Source organism: Buteo buteo, chromosome 2 (genome assembly GCF_964188355.1).
Source record: "Buteo buteo chromosome 2, bButBut1.hap1.1, whole genome shotgun sequence".
NCBI classification, from domain to species: Eukaryota; Metazoa; Chordata; class Aves; order Accipitriformes; family Accipitridae; genus Buteo; species Buteo buteo.
This window is the reverse complement of record NC_134172.1, coordinates 414,959-428,028: the sequence shown is the minus strand read 5'-3', so window position 1 is coordinate 428,028 and position 13,070 is coordinate 414,959. Positions and strand designations below refer to the sequence as shown.

The 13,070-nt window shown below is 47.9% G+C and overlaps 1 protein-coding gene across 3 annotated transcripts in view; it reads left to right on the top strand.

The window, feature by feature from the left end:
- Positions 1 to 5,700: 5,700 nt before the first annotated feature.
- SMARCD3 (SWI/SNF related BAF chromatin remodeling complex subunit D3) overlaps positions 5,701 to 13,070 on the top strand; it is a 117,796-nt gene continuing 110,426 nt past the window's right edge. Inside the window, exons 1-2 of one of the 3 annotated variants that reach the window (XM_075042351.1) lie at positions 5,701 to 6,319; positions 9,078 to 9,271. The gene's annotated coding sequence lies outside the window, so the exon portion shown is untranslated. Of the gene's footprint in view, positions 6,320 to 7,525; positions 7,799 to 9,077; positions 9,272 to 13,070 lie in introns of those variants that run through there. The other 2 variants (XM_075042368.1, XM_075042359.1) reach the window with 2 other exon arrangements.

Here is a 13,070-nt window from a genome sequence, read left to right as displayed (position 1 = left end):
ACCCCTGCTGCTGCTTGCCTTGGTGATGGTGTGTTTGTGTCTTGACTATAAAAGAGATTCTGATGCATGAAATACAACCTCATGGTGCCAGAGAGGATGCATAACTTGTAAATGCAAGTTTCAGTATGGTGTAATATCTAAGAAGAATTCCCTGAATCATTGTTCTAGACCACATGTTTGGAATGACTGGCAATGGGCACTGGATGCTGTAGAAAACTACATAAGCAAAGCAGGCAGCCTGATATGATGCATGGGGGTAAAACAGGTGTCATGCAACCAAGTTGAAAGAATAAACATTGAAAAAGATGCAGTAAAAATCTCTCTCTGTGGTAGTGAAACTGAAAGCTGTAGGGGATGTAGCAGTTAGGGATATCTGTGATGTAAAACAAGCTGCTACAGAGAAGGTTTTAAAATTACATAGAGCAAGTTAGAATTATTAGTCCTCATTAGAGAAGAAGGAGGATCATGGGAAACAGGATAGTGAGATTTGATGGACTGTCATTTAAACAAAACAAAGAGGTTAACCAAAAATTTGGAGTGGATGGCAAGTCACTGCCCATGTCAGTGCATACAAGACAACGATGCAATACCACACAGAACTTGAAACTCTTAAGAGCATCTAGTATCTTGGGAGAAAACTGAGGGAAGCTGGAAGGTGATTTTTTTTTTTTTTTTTTTTAATCCAGCTCTGTGGGAAAGGAAAGGCAGGAAATACTGCCAGCAAACTGCTGAGTCCATAAGCTGAAGATTCTGGTTTACTGATCAAAACTCTGCATTCCCAGGTGAGATTAGGCTGTATGAAAGGAACAACTTGCGTCTTACAGGCAGACAGGTTGACTTTCACAGTTATGCTCTAGCTGGAATAGCCTGGGGATAGTAAACTAAAAATGCAATAAGGCAAATGCTGTAATGAGGAAAGAAAACAAAAATAAAATTAAATGTTGAATTAATTGATCCAGTGTTACACCAAACAGGAAAGATATTAATCGCTCTTTACGGATACCTAACATGAGACAATAAGCAACTGAAACTGGAAATGCTAACTGATAAGAAATTTGGTGTAGTTGGCATTACTCTGTAACTCATACTAGTCAGGGTTATTGTACAGCAAGTAAGACTTGGCAAACAACTTGACTTAAGCCTTTGAGGTTACACGTTGAGTTAAAGATGATCAGACAGCCATTACAGACCTGAAAAGCCATTTGATTTAATGCAATGCTTTAACTATTAAACAGAAAGTTATACAGCAGCAAATAAATCACGTGAATTAAGAACTGATTGGCATATCAAGTAAGGGCCAATTGTTGGATTTGGGCACTTCTACTTAGGTCCTAGGGGGACAGTTCTCCAGCCAGTGTTGTGTGACACTTCATTGATGGTTTGGAAGCAAATGTAAGATCCCTGCTGATAAAATCTGCAGATGGTGTAAAAAATGAGTACTGCAAAAACCAGACATAAAGACAGGAAAACAATGGAGAAGAGTGTGTAGCAGAGTAAGGCTATTCAAATAGATTTTGTCTTAAAGCAGTCAAGTGCAAACTTACATGCTTGGGGAAAATGAAGGCCTGTCACTCCTCCAAAGAGGACTGTATAAAAAAAAATTTTAAAAAAGGTAAGTCTGGAAAGAAAATGACTGTACTAATGCGCAAGGAGCTTAATTTGACCAGGACCTGCTATTTTAGACACTAAAATACAGAGCTATCCCAGCCCTGTAAAGTTTACGGTTTAAGATTAAGACATGATAATGACAGATCTATACAGGTAGACAATCTGGGGGAAACAGATGCTGTTGATATGTGAGACAGCAACAAGGCCCCTGCTGGCATAGCCCCTTTTTTTTAAGGCTTGAAGGAAACAGAGATTAAAAAAAAAAACAATGTACAAGAGGTTCACAAAATTTACCTGAAGATTGGAAGAAATACTTTACAATGAGAAATGCAGAACTCCTGTAGTGATAAAACAAGGGGTAATGTCTTTGAACTGGTTTTAATGTTTTAAACTAAAAGAGGGTAGATTCATTCTAGATATAAGAAAAATTTCTGATGATGAGGGGGGTGAAACACTGGCACAAGATGCCCCATCCCTGGGAACATTCGAGGTCAGGTTGGACGGGGATCTGACCAACCTGATCTAGTGGAAGATGTCTCTGCTCATGGCAAGAAGGTTGGACTAGATGACCTTTGAAGGTCCCTTCCAACCCAAACATCCTGTAGTTCTATGAACTCTAATTACTTAGAAGATTGTGAGGTAATCTGATTAGAGTGTACAAGTACATTTACTGAGTAAAAATGCTGGATACTGAAGAGGTTTTTAATTGTCTAGGGGTAAGGCACAAGAACAGCAACACCAAAACTAACAACTTCAAACCGCAACAGATAATTCCAACTGAAAATAGATATAAGCTTTTAGTGATTAAAGTGATTAGCTAGTGAAATTACAGAGTGGTAGCTTTTCCAGTATGTAACAATTTACTTGGTTTGTGTAACAGAGATCATTGGAGGCCCATGTGAAATTACTTGTCATATGTAAGTGGGTAGAATTAATGGTCCTTCATGGCCTTAAATTTCATGACTGTGAATATATAGTGGATGAAAGTTGCAAAAGAGAAATCCATCAAAGGCTATTAAGCACAAAGCCAACACCTCTGTCACAGTAGGTCTCTGAATCACAAATCATTATGAGCTAGGAGAGCATTCAGGGAGGTATCAACCGTATGTCTACCGTATTTTTATGATCTTTTCTAGGCATTCAGTGTTGGCCGCTGTCAGGAACAGGGTAAATGAGTCAGGTGTACTTATGATTTGACTGTACCACCATTTTTTTGTCATTAGCTGCAAAAAAGGACTAGAACTTTCTCAAGGACACACTTTAGTTCAGCCAGAAATTATAAACTGTGTGAGGATCACGATACAGAATTCATGGACTACAATGGGGTCATGGATTGGCCAGGAAGACAAATGACCATAATTGTAATCTTTCACCTTGTAAAACTGGGAAAATGCATATTCTTGTTAGGTGTCTGCTGTGCCTTCAACTGTGCTCACCCTGTCATGCGCCAGGTGTGTGTACTTTTGCGTGTACTTCACTTCCTTTGGGTTCCATGTCCTTGGATATTTTTCTTCCTTGTCTTCAGCTGTGGTATGAGTAACTTGCTCCATTGGATGTCCTAGACAGGCTTGCTTATCCTATTGGAATAGTATTTCCTGATCCCAGAGAAAAATGTACAGTATATGTTACAAACACAGGAAGCTTTTGTCCCAGCTGTGTTGTTAATGTCCAGAAACAGGTGAAATAGATTCACCATCTTCTCACCTATGAAGGAGCTGCCACTCTACCCTTAACTAAAAGGTATATTTTTTTTCAAAAAATAAAAATACGGATGTTGTGAACTCAGATATTGTATCTGATCATGGTGTCCGTCAATCTTCTCCAAGGCTGGAATATCAGTGATGTGACTCTCCCATGTGAGGGGTGTGTGCAGCCTATCTCATCTGGGCAACCTGCATGGGGTGGCTTCCCCCTCTCCTCCCTTGGCGGTCCTCACAGTTCAGTTGTGTCTGTGCAGTCCCTAGGATGGCTGTGCTTATCTCAGTCACAGCTGACAGGACGCTGAATTTTCTCACTCCAAAGTGGTTCACAGCCAGTTGCTTGCACTCTGGAGAGTGCAAGCCAATCACTTGCAGATGGTCCTGGCTGTTCCACAGAGGAGTTTTGGAGTTGCTGTTGGTCAGATCAGATGACCAGATACAGAGCATGATACAATCTCATCAACAGGTGCACATTTCCCCAGCAAAAGCAAGGTATTCTTGCTCAGCAGACTCCTTCATTCTTCAGTCCAGCATGAAGACTTCTTTTCTGAGGAACTTGCTCTCTTCTACTTGGCCTTAAGCATTATCTTGTCACACATCCATCATGAAACATACTTTACAGTACTGCAAAACATGTGCAGGCTGCTCGCTCCCTCTGTTGCTAGGAGTCCTAGCCTGAACCACTACACAAAGTGCTTTCTTGCAACACTATCTCAGGGCTTGCCCCTCATGAGTCATGTACCTTATCCAAGATAGTCACCCTCTCTTGCATTCCTCTTTCAGATTCTCTTACCTGGATGTACCTAGCACTTACGTTATCTTCTCAACATGCACGCTAAACCATTTCTTTCCAGATTATAGGTAACACAAAACCTTATTTTCCATTTACAACAGTGTTTTCCTAGTGCAAATAGCTGTAGCGAAAAGCTTGAAAATGTGACACACATGAAAAATGCAGGCTGAAAAAGCTGAAGGCACATAAATATATAGCCCCCGTTTAAAAATACCCAGTGAGACATAAATCCACCTCATAATCTTTACAAGATTTTATTCCAGCTTTTAGACTTATAGCCTTTTTGAACACTTGGAGTTGGCAGAATCGCTCATCTGATACTGCTTTTAAACTGAGTTGTTTCCTTTCACCCCTTTCTCACAGCTCCTTGGAGCATCACTTGAAGATTATTCACTTTCAGTGTTCATCCTATACCAACTCCCCTCCTCATCCCTCATTGTTTGCAGTGCTTCTTCAACTTAAGTCAGGCTCTCCTCAGTGCTTCTTCAAATTGTTCTTTGAAAGTGTACTTCATAAATGTCTTCCACCGGATGTTCACAAAAAAAATTTTCCTTTTCTTTTCCCATTGCAGTTGGCAGAGTACAACAGACGCAGTCCAAAACTGGACTGGTTTGGGTCCACCAGTGCCGGTATCCTCATCCTCCCAGGAGTTACTAGCTCCTTAGGAGAAGGGTGTGCAAAAGCGCGTGCAAATACAGGATAACAACTCTCGGTACAGGCCAGTTCTGAATGTGAAATATCACACACGCTTCAAAGCTTTTCTCCCCCCACGCGCGCTCCCCGTACACGGGTCATTGTTCTTCCCATCCCCACCGACGCTCTCGCCGAGTCTCGGTAACGCCTTGCCCCCGCGGCAGCCGCCGCCACCCTCGCTCGGCGCCGGCCGCCGCCGCTCTCCGAACACGGCCCCCGACCTCCGCCGCCGGCCGGGCAGGCGCCCACCCGACGCGCTGCCCCGGGGCGGCACGCGCCCTCCCGGCGCCACCGTCACGCGCCCCGCCGCCAGGTGGGTCCGCGGGGCGGGTGGGCGGGGCAGGCGGCTACCGGCACCGCCGCCAGATGGGCCGGGGCGGCGGGCGGTCGCTACGGCCCGACGACGGCCTGGGCGTGGGCTCTGTGGCGGAGCCCGACCCGCCTGGCGGCCGGGGCTGGACAGAGCGCGGTCGGGGCCGGGGCCGGGGCCGGGCGGCGGCGGCTTAGGGGAGGCGTGACAGTAACGGGGGCTCTGGCGGCGGGTGAGGGGCGCTGTGGCGGCAGGGGGCGGTGGCGAGTCAGGGGGGCTGCGGCGGCGGGAGGGCGCTGCGGTGAGCGAGGGCCGCTGCGTCGGCGGGGCGGGCTTTGCCGGGTGAGGGGCGCTCTGGAGGCGGGGGGCTGTGGCGGCGGGTTGGGGGAGCTGTGATAGTAAGGGTTGCTCTGGCGGCGGGCGAGGGGCGCTGGGGTGGCGCGGGGGGCTCTGGCGGCGAGCCGGAGCGCTGTGGCGGCGGGGCGCGGTGGTGAGTGAGGGGCGTACGGGCGGGTGAGGGGGCCGTAGCGGGGAGCGAGGGGGCTGTGGCGAGCGGGGGGCGCTCTGGCGGCGAGTGAGGCGGCTCTGGCGGGTGGGGGGGCTCTGGCGGCGAGTGAGGTGCTCTGGCGGGTGAGGGGGCTGTGGCACCGCAGCTCGGTGCTGGCAGGGGGCTGGGGGTCGTGGCGGCGGGACGGACCGCGCCGGCGACGCTGTGGCGGCGGACCCGCAGCTTATCCGACCCTCGCCCGCGGTTGCCGTGGACGCCGCCGGCGGGCGGGTGAGAGCCTTCCAGAGGCGGTAGGGCCGGGGCGGCCCGAGGGGTTGGAAAGGTACGGGCGCCGCCCCCGCCCGTCCACAGGAGGAGCTCCGCGCCGCGCCGCCCCCGCAGGGCTGGGAAGCGGGCGCGGGGACAGCGGCTACAGCGTCCTCCCGTTGTCGAAGCGGCGCTAAAACGCGGGAGGTCGGAGCGCGGCTGGGTCGGCGGAGCGGTCGCTCTCGCACCGGGACCCTCTTCCCCGGCGGCTGGGGCGCTGCGGACAGCCCGTCCCGGCACCGCGCTGTCGCTCCTGCGCGGGCGGCAGGCGACGCGCACTTTGCAGACGGTCCCTGCGCCGCTGTCTGCAGCGCCGCGCAGGCGCCCCGCGCCCGGCGCTGGGACGGCGGCCCCGGTGCGAGCGGGAGAGCGGCGCGGCGGGGAGGAGCATGGACGGGACGGTGAGCCTCGCCTCGGGTCCCGGCGCGCCCCCCCCCCCCCCTCCCCGCCCCCTGCCACGGGCTTTCGCCCAGCTCGACCCCGTGGCGGCGCCTTGCCGTGGCTCTGCCCCGGGCACCTGCGGGAGCTCTGGCTGCGGGACGCCTCCGCCCGGGCACTGCCCCCTGCCAGCGGCACCCCCGGGCCGGGCACGGACCCCGGGCGCTGGCGCTGCTCCCGCCCCGGTGCTGCCTGCAGGGCACGTCCGACCGGGAGACTGGCGGGGTCCGGGCAGCAGACCCCGGGCCGCCGGTATGCCGCCCGGTGGTGCCCCCGCCCCGCGGCGCTCCGCTGCCGCCGCACAGCTCCCCCGCGGAGCCGGGGGCTGGAACACCCTGACAGCTGTCGCGCCGCTCTCTCCGTTCTTCCCTTCGGACTCGGCGTTGCGCCGGTGCAGCCGCCCACCTGGCCCCCGCCGGTTGTCCCGGCGCGTGCCCCCGCATCCTTGGGCGAGCTGCGGTGGCTTTGCTGCCTCACAGGGGCCCAGCTAGCTTGGAGAGGCAGGCAGAGAGGGGAAGCCCGATGCTCATTGACCACTCCCCAATGTGGACTGCAGGCCCCCTCGGGAGGCTTTCCCTCATCGGGGAGTGACTTTTGCTGGGGGAGAGAGCAGCACGCTCGTCTGGAATCATCCAACCTGCCCTGGCATGGTCCTCTGGAGAGGAGGGTCCTCTTCTTAACACCCTGACCCTGGAGACACTCCACACCCCAGTGCTGATCTGCGACTAACTGACAGCTGTCTCCAGTGATCCAGGAACAACCAGCCTTCATGCAGGAGGCAACACCTTTTGAGAGAGAGTGTTTGACTTGCAGCCACTAAACTGCCCCTCAGCTCTGTTTTCAGAGGGAGACACTTAGTCCCAGATACTCTCTCAGGACAAACTGATCTGTATCTGTAGGAGACTAATGCTCTGCATGGCCTTCCAGAAGATATTCTTGACTTCCCACACAGGAAACCATCGCACTTTGGTGCCACAAGCTTGCTGCTGGAGATTGCTGATCCCTCCCTCCCTCCCTCTTGTTCCCTGGGGCTTGAACTCTCCTCGGTTTCCTCTATCAGCATGGCCTGTGGAGGGACCCTGTGTGCAAGCTGCTGCTGGGAAAGACTGAGGTAGAAATTAAATGGGGGACTGAGGAGAAAGCGAGGTCATTCACCAGTTTGCATGGTCTGGCGGTGCGTTTGTGCAGTATCCTTGCCTTGTGCTTTCAGCACTGCCCTTCTTGGAGAGACTGGCTTCATGCTACTGTCCATCCAGGGCGGTGCTGCAGCTTCTGAAAATAACCAGTTCCTTGGTGCTGCCTCAGGAGCAATCAACAACCTACTGTTTACCATGGGGACACCACCATGAGAAAACAGCCCATCTTCTCTGGAAGAATCCTCTGCCCTCTTGTCTGTGAGGAAGAAACTCCTAGCCTGGCCTTGCCCATAAGGCAGGGTGAGGGTGAGATTCCCAATACTGTCAGCCTTTGCTTGCCTCCTTTTCCACGTGCTGCAGTGGTATTCCTTTCTGTACCTCATGCGCTCTCCTGGCCCAGCCCTTCTCACTTGCACTGCCTCCATTGCTGTGTTCTGGCTCAGCCACTGCTTTCTTGGACTCTATCCTTCCTTGACTTCAGCTCTATTTTAGCACAGTTCACGCCATGATCTTCTTTCTGCCCTTTGTTCTTCCCTTGTTTTGACCCTGCTGGACCTAGAGCCTTGTTACTGTCCCTGATGGAGTTGTCTGCTCTTGTGCTGACCAGCGCTGCCTAGGCTGGCACTGTGATGCTCATATTTCCCTTTCATGCCTATCCGTTCTTTGAGCAGTTGCTTCTAACTGAATGACTAGGTATGCGCTTACACCCGTGAATGCTGTAAGTGCTGGTGTTCACATCTGTTCTGCTGTAATGCTTCATTTCTTCATCAACTACGGTAGAGATCTGTCAGAAAAAGCAGTGCTTTGTATACACATGTGCAGCTGGCTCAGCTCTTCCCAAGGAGCAGCTCCCTTTTCCTTCTTACTCTGGCTCATCTGCTCTGGGACCTATCATGAATATGCAGACACTGAAGCTGCCTGACTATACCCTAAATCTGTAGGATCATTAGTTCTCCCAGTCTGCAACACTCTCACCATCCTGCCAGGGCAGCTAACGATGCCTGCTGAAATGCTAGAGTATTCTGATAGCCTTTAAGGATTTGATTTTTTAAGAATGAAAGCAAGTTGACATGGTTAAAGTTCCTGAACTGGCCTACTTTCCCAAGGGTTACCAGAGGTGTCTGATGGCAGGAACATAACTGAGAACATCTATTTAAGAAGATACCCTTGCTTCTTGGTTAGGCCAGGCAAATTCCAGGGATCCTTTCCAATCTTAACCACCCTATGGTTCTTATTAGAGCATGCCTCAACATGTTGACAGGCTATAGGCAAGTGGTGTACTTCATGTTTTTTCCAGTGTCCCCAGATACAAGCTGGCTTGAATAGCCTGTAAGGATCGCCTAGTGCCTGGGCAAGAGCACTGTCTTGGCAACATGGACATGCATCTGTGCGCAGTTGTCTGCAGAGAAGTCCCTGATCACTATGTCAGTTGTATCTTTTCTTTCTTGCTTTTTCCCTCTTTTTTTTTTTTTTTTCCCCAGTTGTGTTGCTTATGAAGTGTCACATGGGTTGGTGCTGTTCTAGGAAATTTTATTTATATTGTATGTTACTTCCCTCTCATTCAGTGTGTACTTTCTCTTTTCAGAGCTGGATCCAAATGCATCCTCGGCCTGCTGTCTTAGAGCTGTTCCTGCTTCAGGTCAATGAGAGTTTCTTCTACTAATTCATCATGACATAATATCTGGTCTCCTGCCCCATTCTGTTGGATAAGTTTCCTGCTTCCTCTTGGTCTATACACATGTGACTCCGGGTGTTCATCAGCTACCTAGTCTGGTACAGGTAGGTTTTAGCCCTTTGAAAAATGACCTGTTCTAGGTTGAAAGAATGTGTCTGTGCTTTGTATTGGGACTAGAAAATGTTTGCCTTTGGACATATGGGAAATGTTATTTTGTGAAATAAATCCTGAACTGCCTGCTTGCTGCTGTTGACCTAAGCTGGTCTGTTAAGTAGCCAACTACTTCTGTGATAGTTTCTGCTAGTGCTGGCAGGGAGGGTGCTGATTAGGCAGAGTAGACTGGCTCAGAGTGAGTAACATTAGAGAATGCTGTTGCTAGGAGCAGGCCTAATAGAGGAAAGAATGAAAAGTAGGAGGAGTAGTAGCAGGTGTTCTTTGTCATAATTCATTACTTCATTAGCTACAAGTGAATGTGATTAGTTCTTGTCAGATGGTTGTTGATTTTTAGGGTTACCATGCTTCTCGCAGCAGGTTTAAATTAACATGGTTAGATCTTACCGGCTGGTAGACTTCTTCAGTACCTGCTGTTGTTGGATACGCATTGATCATCTCCATGATAAGGTACTCAAATCTGCCACTCGGGTCTTTATGTTCTACCATTAGTTCCATTCTTGTTGCTTCCACTGGTGAATATCCACCTGTATCCATGTATCTTTTCTCCCAGTCAGTGCACAGTATGCCTGTAAGGGACTTTGTTTTTCTCACAACTGGATGAGTGTCTTTTCACCTTTTACAGCCTGCACAGGTCACTCCTCTGGTAGCGTAAATTTTGTGGTCAAAAAATGCATTCTATTTTGCATTGGAAATAAATAGCCTAGGTTATAACTTTAATTTTAAGACACATTAGGCTTGCTATTGTCATCTAATTTGCCCCTTTAACAACCATGCTGCTTAGCCTGCTGCAGCACAGTTATGAACTGTGCCCAGTGCCTGCTACCTCTGGCTTTTTGATTCTGGCTGAGCTGGGGAAAGTCTGTTCCAGAGACACACCAATACTAGTCTACCAATCATAACTTACTTGAACTTAAGAACTGCGTTGCGCTGAGTCAGACCAAAGTATCCTGTCTCTGACTAGTAACGGATATGTGGGAAAGGAATAGGAAAATGAGGCAAATGCGGAATCATTTTTTTTCTTCCACATACCTTTTAAATTTTTGCAGTCATCTAATTATGGAGTCAGCAGTTGGGAGTAAATAACGTTAGAAAATCCCCCAAATGCTTAAGTCTGCTGTTTCAATGTTAAGTTATCTTCATTGGAAGGAGTAGTTCCAGTTTTCTGTGATGATGTTTTCCATCACTATTCTGTCCTTTTCTGTTCAGTTGAATGTTCTCTTGGATTCTGAGACTGGGGAGGTCTATAGGACCATTCACTTTGGCATGTTCCTAAAGATAGTGGGTACCTGGATCCAGTTTGCAGCTGTTGATGAGTAAGGGTGTGTCTTTTAGAAAGGCAGTTTGGTAGTTCTCATTCAGGTTCCAACTGGTATAAGGCTGAGGTAGGGATGAGAGCTATTTGGCAGAGGGAGAGACCAGACAAAAAGGGGGTGACTGCAGATGCTTGGCAAAGAAATTGCAAGTAAAGACAATGAGAATAATAACCTGCTAAGCAGGAAATGCTTTTGTAATTTTTTTACTTCTTTTTGTACTTATGGATGGTGTTGGGTTCAAGATGACCACTGAATGCCAGGCAGCAAATGTGGCAAAAGGCTTCTTCTAGTTGACATTAAGGAAAGTTTCTTTTCTTTTCAGTTCTGACATCCCACTCCATTTCTTTCTGTTCCTGTAACTATCACATGCCCTCTTCTCTATGCTAACTTGTTAAGACTCCATTGATGTTAAAGTTAATGCAGAATATACCTGCTAATGTATATTCCTGCAGAGAATCCACAACCCTCACTGAAATCAAAAGAGCTTATGTACTAAAACTCCTTTAGCTTTTTGATGAAAGGTGTTAACTTTAACTCCAGTACTCTTAATCGCTTGGAGCTTACTCCTCTTCTAGCACAGTATTGCCACAGTGGTTTCCAAACAGAGTGCTTGGGCTAGCACCTGGAATTTGCTAGTCTCCCCTTGAATAGCATTCCAGGAACTTAGCTTTTCTGGAAAGGTGCAGTTGGAGGAATTGAATGGTTCTTAATGCAAAATGTACAGCGTTAAGAGTTCTGGTATTCTACCCTGGGAGTTATCCAGGTTTTTCATTTATACAGAAGTGTCCTAAGAGCATAGAAACAAGCAAATAACTACAACTTGCATGCTTTTTCTTCTAGCTCACAAAGTTATTGCTGTGTTCTCCGTAATGCTTGCATAATGTAGACAGTGGCTGGTAGGTCTTGTTCAGGAAATGTTACTCAGAGGTCATCAAGTGAAGTATGTCTGATTTTCGTGAACTGACAGCCTGAGATGCCCTTGTCAAATGGTTCTGATATTCACTAAGTAAACATGAAGGTAGCAGTGATATGGTCATTCTTGTACTTGGATATATTGATAGCACTGGCACCTCAATGCTGGACAAGGGTCCCATGAATTTTATGGAAAGCTGTTTTGATCTTCCTTCCATTTTTTTAAAAACTCTCTATTCGTTGGTTCCAGTGTTGAGAGGCAAACTGCCTGTCCTTTCCTTTATGGCCTTTGATAGTCCAATAGCCTTTACTATTTTGTACTCTTACCATAGTGTCCTGGTTTTGGTTGGGATAGAGTTAATTTTCTTTCTAGTAGCTGGTATATTGTTATGTTTTGGATTTAGTATGAGAAGAATGTTGATAACACTGATGTTTTCAGTAGTCGCTAAGTAGTGCTTATACTAAGTCAAGGATTTTTCAGCTTCTCATGCCCAGCCAGCAAGAAGGCTGGAGGGGCACAAGGAGTTGGGAGGGGACACAGCCAGGGCAGCTGACCCCAACTGGCCAAAGGGGTATTCCATACCATGTGATGTCATGCCTGGTATATAAACTCTGGGGAGCTGGCCTGGGTGGGGGGGATTGCCACTCGGGAACTAACTGGGCATGAGTTGGCGAGTGGTGAGCAATTGCATTGTGCATCACTTGTTTTGTATATTCCAATCCTTTTATTATTAATGTTGTCATTCTATTATTATTATCATTATTAGTTTCTTCCTTTCTGTTCTATTAAACTGTTCTTGTCTCAACCTGTGAGTTTTACTTTTTTTTTCCTGCCGATTCTCTCCCCCATCCCACTGGGTGGGGGGGAAATGAGTGAGTTGCTGTGTGGTGCTTAGTTGCTGGCTGAGGTTAAACCATGACACATAATGATGATGTCTATGTTTGTCTATGGTAGTTGTCCAAAGCTAGGAATAGAAGCATTTCTCTTTGAATATGACCATCACCATGACTTAATTAAAGCCCTTAGCTGGACTGCAGAATTTGCCTGCTCCAAGAATGTCAGTTTCAGAGTCTAATCAACACTGTATCTTTTACTCTTTACCCTGAAATTTGGCACACTTATTCTCTGTCTGTGAATGAATTTTAAAAATAATTTGTTTAAAGGTAGTTCAGCTCCTTTCAAGATCCTAAACTGCAGAGAAGAAAATACAATTTACCAACCATATATTTTTAAATTTATAAGCATAACTATTGCACTGAAGTGGGAAATCGTATAAACTTAACTTTTGATAAGCATGTGGCCTTTGGTTTGCAAATGTGCTTTTGATGATGTGAAAGAAATTGGACTTCATTTGGTGAAATTGCAAGGCCTAACAAGGCATAACATTCAAAATTTATAAATTCATGATTTTTAAAGATTTAAACCAGTCATTTTCCCCTGGCAAAATATGAATGATTAATGGCAACTGTAGAATTTACAGTTAAAAGGTGATGTCTAGATGGA